Source organism: Varroa jacobsoni, unplaced genomic scaffold (genome assembly GCF_002532875.2).
Source record: "Varroa jacobsoni isolate VJ856 unplaced genomic scaffold, vjacob_1.0 scaffold_1017, whole genome shotgun sequence".
Lineage (NCBI taxonomy): Eukaryota > Metazoa > Arthropoda > Arachnida > Mesostigmata > Varroidae > Varroa > Varroa jacobsoni.
The window spans coordinates 249,687-258,190 of record NW_019213919.1 but is presented as its reverse complement, the minus strand read 5'-3'; the positions used below and the strand labels follow the sequence as shown (position 1 = coordinate 258,190).

The following is an 8,504-nucleotide window of genomic DNA, read 5'->3' as shown; positions in this document are numbered from 1 at the left end:
TAGAATAAGCGAACTTCAGACGCGCGACCATTAGCTAGCTCTAGTTGTCTGTTCTGCCGTAAGCGACAAAACACTGCCATCAGCTACAGCCATCCCAGTAGAGATGGTAACAGCGGCAGCAGCGTGGTCGCTGCCTCTAGCTCCGCAGTTACAGCAGCAGCTGAACAGGTCGAAGACAAGTTAACGACCCACTTCTGGGTCACTAAACTGCCGCTGCTACTGCCGCTAGTCGGAGACGCCGTCGGTGCTGGCAGTACAACAACAACCAGCATCAACAACGATGACAACAACACCAACAGCTAACTAGTAAACGCTCAGGAGACGGATAAGCGAGCGACGAAACCGAACGGCAACAACATACAATACAATAACAGCAACAGCGGCAACACCGCAAAAAAGCGACTTGAACCAGCGGACAATAAAGGGAAACGCCGACAAAGAGAAGAGCGGGTGGGCGGCGAACGGTTGTCGCTCGGAAGTAAGGTAACGAAATGGCAGAAGGCAAAAGAAGGCCAGATGAGGTGAACAAGGCTAAATAAACGACGCTAATAATTTGCCAATGTGCATGCACACCGATGTGTCATTGAATTATAGTGTACAGACAATCTCAGAGGTCCACTGCAAGCAAATAACGGCAAAACACGACTGGAGAACGTCTCGCCACGCTTTGTATAGCAGTGTTGTACTTAGGTTTGCTTTGAACTAAATGGATAAACTTGAGTATTGTCACAGCCCAATTTCAGGCGTCTATGCATGTATAATAATAAATTCGGGTACTACCATTAAGCGTTGCCTTAGATATATGCATGGGTGATATAACAATACCTACGGCGGTAAGACACTACCTTCACATACGCACACATGTCGACATTGTAGTCATAAAGCTATCACGGACCGCAAAGACAGGGACAACAAACGATTCGACGCACTTCACTCGATAACAACAAAAGATGGTGATGACGATCAGGAAGCAGAAGTTAAACAAGTCGAGTACTTGACGACGGTAACATAATTAAGTTGCTGCGGGACTCTCGTGTCTCGGATTTTGTGTAGGTCTCATTGTGATAACAGTAAATTTGGGCTGTTGATGATAAACTCCTAATCCCTAGCAACAGGGCCAAAATGCTATTACGTTATAGTGTTTTAGGTTCCCTAACTCCTTTAGCATAATACTATAGCACAACGTACCTCTATCTGCATTATACTAAAATAGCAGAAGCTTAAGAATGCAAGCGTTCCCTACCTTTGAATCTACACAGATACTAAATTCGACATGCAGACATACACAAATAGTAAAAACAAAAACTGACGCACATAATATATTTAAATGCCTGCATAAATGTTTAGTTTTAAATATATTTGTTTGTTTTCTGCCTAAGTAACAGAGTTTACTATACCATATTATAGAAATTGAGGATACTATCTTCAGTTTCTAGCACAAACGCATGTGGCATCAACAAGGGCGGCCGTAATGCTACTCGACAATTTGATACAGCGACATAATGACTTCAATTGCTAAATTGTGGAATGTCCTATCCTACATGTGTAAACAACAATGCAGACATACGGAAATAAACATATAAGTATTTTGCAAGTCTTCGGGGATACTGCTATGCTCTGATGATACCCGTATTTGCATGACAACGACCTGCACCAAGACTAGCGTGGCCACCGTCAGTTCCACTGCCATCAGCGTAACTTAAACGAACATTAGCGAAACACTAGGCGAACTTGCACCCATATAAAAACAAGTAATTATTGCTATAGTATACTGGTTCTAGCTGTAAGTAATTAGCGTAAATACCCACATGTTGCTTTCCACTACACTGACAATAACGTGTTTAATCGATTTCCCCGCTCAGTCCTTTCTTTCTTTTATTCTCTTTCTGCGTTAGCAGCAGCAGTAGTAGTAGTAGGAGTTGTCCCAATTACAGAAACGAAACATAATTTAAAAAAAAGAGTGACGATGGCGACAGCGACGGCGGCGGCGGCGGCGATGACGACAACGACGACAGAGCAGATAGCAGCGAAAGCCACCTTAACAACGACCTCAATATAATACTTTACAGTAATAACTTCTACTTGATTATACAGCAGAACGACTATAGAACGCTTGAAGCCTTGTGAGAGGTAGAAACGATACTAAGAAAATGGGCCAATGATGATAGGATCAATTTTTTTTTCATTTTACCATACTAACTGCCGAGTTGCACCCAAGCCGATTCGTCAGGCATGTTGCAATATCGCCAGCAGCAATCTGGTCCGTTCGGCATATCTAGCACTCGCTCTGATTACCTATTCAAAGAAAAAAAACTCGTCACGGGGCTAAAACGAATCAGTGTGATGTTCTCAACTGTTTTCTCAAGTTTGAAGGGAATTTGTAGGAACGTTTAGGCCTTATTAAATCATTATACAGTCATCTATATTTACTACTATATATACTAACCGTATCGCACTATGTAATAACGTGTCGTTGTCATTTTACGTATACGTATATACTCACACCGTAGCGTTCAATAATAATATCGGTTATCTTGCGCACAGCAATAAGTTCAACTTGTTCTGCCTTAACCTATACAGGTTATGCGGGTCCTGAAAGCCAGGCCGCAACGGTAAGAAATGACCATTGAAGCTAGACTGTGAAACAAACCTGGTTAATGCCGAATTCGATAGTTTAGGTATGCTGCGCACATTGACGGTCCTTGAATTACCTACAATCTAATATGATCGCTAAACACTTATGTTATATACGAAGGGAACCACTTCTCTGTCTGCCGGCCTGCCTGCGTGTAGAGGTGTAAAAGCCAAGAAGGGGAGCCCTGCATTGTTATCAAACTAAAGATCAGCCGAGGACGATTCTGATAGCTCATGTGGCAGTGCCCACAACAGCGCCTCGAACCTTCCATGGAAAAGAGAAGCTGGTCGTCTGTCTAGCCGTAACTGCGAGTCTAGCCTTGTTTGTGTCGATAGACGACGCCTCCATTTCTGGTACGTCTACAACCAACGTCGACAGGCACATTGCACCCACTAGAGAATATATATATACACATATTTGTATACCATGGTAACACATAAGTATATGTTACCATAATAACGGCAATAAGAATGATAACGGCGGTGGTAGCCCTAGTAATAATAATAATAATACAGAGATTATAATAACAATCGTTTTCATTTGTACATAGTTTAGTATAGAGCAGCGAGACGGGATGGGGATGCCAGGTCGATCGGAGAGGAAAAACGAATGGCCTGTCTATATAATTTATGGAAGAAGCCGAGAGGGATGTTTCGTTAGAAAGTGTAAAGGAAAAGGCAAAGATATCATTCTGAGAATAAAAAAAAGCAAACATTGCAAATAAAGACAAAAATAAGAAGGCAAATGACTAGTCCATAAAGAAATTCGGGTGATCAAATTAATTGACTGAAATTTTCCTGAGACCTTCTACTGGTCCCTTGCTTTTTCGCACACTTCTATTTTATAACGGTCATAGAAACGGACGGAGAAGCAGGAAACGTAGTACGTATCGTGACGTACGTATTGAACGCTATGGGCGTCGACAAAGCGGCTAGTCACCTGTATAGGGTCATTTGAGGAGGGATTCAAGCTAACAGATGTTAGCATCGGTCGACTTGGCTTATATTCTTTTTTCACTTCGAAATTCAGTTTATTTAACTCTTTAGTATTTTATATTTTAATATTTAATATTTTGAGAGTCTGATTTTCAAACATCTTGTTCATGTCGATAGCATTTTATGGTTGTGTATTTCCATATGCGAAATAGGAACATTCTGGTATTTCGGGCTGTATCACCACGCGATTTGGTATAAATTAAGTAATAATTAAGGTAATAATGTTTTCGTAAAAACAACTCGAATTTAATTTTGCAACACTCTTATCGCATATAATATGTCTCTACCACGGATCTTTTAAAGGAGTTGTTTCAGTATTAGATATCTTCAATTGTTATCACACACTCTACCAGATGGTGCGTTACCTATATTTTTCCCTCGGCATGTTACCCTTTATCAGTTCCCAATATGTTAATCTCGTTCGAGACGTTTGCGCAATCCGTTCTACTTTTAACGGTTACTTAATTTCTCTTTGAGACTTGTCGTGGCGTGTGTTATGGTTGGCTGCTCTCAGTCCAAATAAATAGAATCAATTAATCTCGAAATTCTTGTAGACTAATAATCTAACATATTTAATCAAGACAGAACGCTTCCTTTTTGCTTATTAACATATGTCACTGTCACCATAACAACGGATATATTTCTTCCTCTCGAAAAAAAAAGAACAGTCAGATGCAATAAATGACTAAGCGGGTAAAGCCTTTTTTCTTGGGTACAAATCAGATTTATCCTTTTTCGCTTTCTATTCGTTACTTATTCGTTTTTCTGTTGTTTTTTTCCCTGCTTCTGTATTTTTTTCTTTGATTTTCCTCCATCTACTTGTGCCGCTGTCCCGTTCTTTCAGCCGTCATTTCCATCATTGTAATGAGAGCAAATCGTCTTCTCTGTTGAAATAATGAGTTTTCTTGCTTTTCTGTCGTTCTCCTCCCGGTCCGCGCCCGGCCCCGTAAAGGCTATGCGTCTTCTACTTTCTCTTGGTGCGGCTGTTGTTCTATGACGACGACCGGTACAGGCCTATGGCGGGCGTGTGCCACGGGTTTGTAAGCCCGTTTCTCGGCCTATACACGGTGCTTTCCTCTTCGAGCAGTAGAAGCACCACTAACAAAACTGTATTCGAGTCCTCCTCTGAACTGGCAACCATCGTGAGCGCCGTTGTCATCATCGTCGTCGTCGCCGTCCTGTCCTTTCATATGCTGCTAGCGGTGATGGCGGCCGGTTTACACTAGCGTCGAAACGATGTCGGCGCAGCAAGCCGGTTGAATTACGAACAGACGTGTCGAAGTTGGTTTCGTACGATACCGTGTGTTGTTGTGGCTGTTGCCGCGGACGGCGCTCTTGTCGTAGCAGACGATCCGGTAGCAGTGGCGGTGACGGCGACGGGGACGCAGACGAAATAGCAATCCAACCCAAAACAACAGAACTAGTGGAGCGCAATAACAGCGTCAGCAGTAACAGCAGCAAAGACAGACAACCACGTAGAAACGTGGGGCTAAGTGTCATATAGTGTGGCACGAACGTGCCATGCCGCTGTCGCTACAATCTTCCTTCCCCCTTTATATTCCTTGAAGCACTCTGTCATTGTCTTCTCTCTGCTATGGCTCGACATGGGTCTACCCTCACCACTTGATGTCCTCTTTCCCGTTACCCCAGAATCTCGCATGGCCAAGCTATTTTCCCCGCGTGTCATCCGGGCCAGGCCGAATTCGACGGGAGAGGAAATTAACCGAGTAAAATACGCAAACCCACACCTGCACACCCACTAAAAACTACGTAGCAGCGCTCATAAACGTAAATAGAATAATTTTGGATAGGTACCCCTTGTGTCGTTGTCGCTTTCTTTGAATGTCTCCCCCTTTGCGCTGTAAGCATTGGCACCATTTCGTCAGCGCCATTTCGAAGCTAATAGCTGAAGCTCGCGATAGCTCTGGCCAATCTCTCTTGCTATCACTGTTCCGGAGCGTCGGTGGGAGTCGTGATAATGGCGTGATAGTCAATCGCCAGCCGGCTGTCGCCCGTTAATGTGAATTATCTAAATTTTTTGCCTTTAACATTACTTTTGATGCTCATCTTGCTCCAGTCTCTCGATCCTATCGGACTCGCCTAGGTTCCGCGTTACTGGTGCTGTACCCCCTGTTACAGCGAACATTGTACAGTAATGAATGTATATTTCGTAGGGTTCGTATCGCTGCGCGCCAGTGGGTCCTCGACTACCACATGGTCTTTGTCGTGCACAATAAGAATCGAACAACGGGAGAGAGGAGTCACTCCGCGCGGTTCGTTGTTCGTGCGTGTCGGTGGCGAATGGCACCAGGCATAGCTAATAAGCAAACGCTTTTATACGAGCGAGTGGCAAAATGAATTAACGAAAATTAACAGAAGTCATAATCTTCTTCGATAATTTATAGAGACTATTGTTACTGGTGTCATTTACTGGTGTGACCGATAGTTAACAGCGTTAATTGTTTGCCAGGTTGTACATTCAATAGAAACGTTTCGTCGTATCTGTCAGCTGTAGCAAGCGCTATTCAATTAGCTATAGCAGTCATTATATATATATATATATATATATTCGTCTTCACATATTCGGCAATAGCTAAAAGCTGAACGACCGTTTCCTCTTATCCAACACCAAACTATACATATAGAGTAGAAACTGCATAAAAGCTTAATACAGACAAAGCCAGGGGGAGCTGGTTCAAACCAAGCACATATACAAGGACAGGTGTGTGTTAACTAAAGAAACACCCAGTTCAGAGCTGACATCTACCAGTAGAGGCAATGACATATACATGACATTCAAAAACAGGCACCAAGTTGGAAACTAAGGTTATGTTTGAAAATAGATATTCAGGTAGTTTATTTGGAAGTACCGAAAAAGCCAACGAAAAAACAAGTCCACCCAAAGTCAATCATTGCTCTTAGTTCAATTAGCATTCAACATTTTCATTGACGTATGCTACTACAACTACAGTATAGGATTAGTATCTCATCTATATAATCTATAGATGAAACCAAATCTATATATAAACGTACGAGAATTAACGAGTCGTTGTAAGGGTTAAACGTAAACGCGCCGATGTTGTTTCCCTTGCTACGACCGTGCAAGCTTCCATTAGTGCCGAGAAGTATGGTAACGACAACATACAAGCCTCAAACATGTGGGCCCTGCAAACGTTTTTACTTAGATTCTACTTCTACCATGCTGCCATGACTAACCAGCTCGACTCATTCGATAAAGGTGACAACATCTCCGATCAACCGATGGCATAGGCAACACGGGGAAAATAATTGGTGGACAACGGGGCGATACTGCGGTGTACAGCGGCCGTTGCGCGCCAATTCAAAATAGCAGCGGTTTTAGCAAAACTAGCGGCAAAATTCAGTCACATCGTAACCACTGGCGCAACGACCATTATTATTGTTACTGAGACTGCAAGTTACGAATGGCCTGAGCTACTGTGTCTGTCGTCTGCTAGACGACCCAACAACTATGACCCGCGCGCTGTACGATGTTGCTGATTCTGCATATTTCAGTTTTCTCATGTCACTACGAAAGCTTTGTGCTCCTGTTTTTACGCTGTTACGATACATAGTTTTTTTTTTGTTCCCGCGTGCTTTACAGCTTATATGTGCACAAAGTAAAGCATGAATATTTGTGTGTCTGTCTATTCTTTTCGCAGATATTGCTTGCTCTATAATTTTCTCTGGTTCTCCCATCTTCTCTACACCCCCCATCCCCCATCACGTTGTCTTTTGGCCTCTTAGGCAAAAGTAGTGGACCACAGCTAGATGTAGGCCATAGACTGCACTGTCAGCATCGACGGTAACGGGGCGGTTAACAGTCGAGAGGCACCAGTAGCCTGCCAAAGCGACATTGGTTGCAGCGGTCCGGGCAGCAAACCAGCAGCTTGCCTGCGTACATAGGGCAGCGTGGGCACAGGCCCACATCGGATGCATGGTGATCACGACTGCCATCGAAGAGTTCACCAGCTAACTCGCACGCATACAATGAAAAGGCTCGGCGAAGGGAAAAAATTTCACAGCAGTGAATTCCACCTTTTCTTTCCTTTACTTTGTGTACTAATCTTTATTAAATAGTCGTACGAATGACGGTATATTTTTACCACATCACGGACATTATAAGGACATGCTCTTCTGTCTACTGGCAGGTGGTCACACGCAGACGCACACACGAACATACACAGACGGAAATCTATCGACAGACACTAGAGAAAACACCATTAATTGTATTCATTTATTGATAAGTCCTTGACATCTGCACATAGCGTACATCAAGACTGTATTGACATTATATTCAGTTGTTACAAAGATGACGCTCTACTGTTGGTTTTCGCGTTTTTCCAGCAGCAATTTTTATCTTAGTGGTCATGCATTGCATGATAGAAGGTTATACTCTGTCTATTTATATCAACGCAGTACTAGTCCTTTTGCCGCTTAACAGTAATAAAAGGTAACTTGGTTGATACTACTTCATGTTTATTGGTTTCTAGGCAGCTAAGAGCAGCCTCATGAACAGACAAAAAACATTTATCGACATAGCTTTGTATCATATCTATTAAAAATTCATACACTTGATATAGCTCTGATTGTCTCATATCTAAATTTATTAGAATGATTTCATAAATTGAGCCAACTTGTTATGGGAGTGGCTAATTTAATTTGTTCTAGATAACTGATATCAAGACTCCATGTGGGCGCCAAATCTACGGCGTCGAGACGCGGCAATCTTTTTTTTTCCTTACGCCAGATTTTTTTATTTTTCATTCGCCCTAAATTGAATTAACCCAGATCTGGGCCGTAAAGTATTACTACGAAGATAGCTTGAAAAAGGGTCCACTGCATAACCAAGCTCA

The 8,504-nt window shown here is 42.7% G+C and overlaps 1 long non-coding RNA gene across 1 annotated transcript; it reads right to left on the bottom strand.

Annotated features, from left to right (window-relative positions):
* Positions 1-1,840: 1,840 nt before the first annotated feature.
* On the bottom strand, positions 1,841-6,140 carry LOC147752762 (uncharacterized). Its single transcript, XR_015313202.1, has 2 exons — positions 2,651-6,140; positions 1,841-2,295 (listed from the first exon to the last, which is right to left on the bottom strand). It is a non-coding gene; the product is annotated as an uncharacterized LOC147752762 (long non-coding RNA).
* Positions 6,141-8,504: the final 2,364 nt, after the last annotated feature.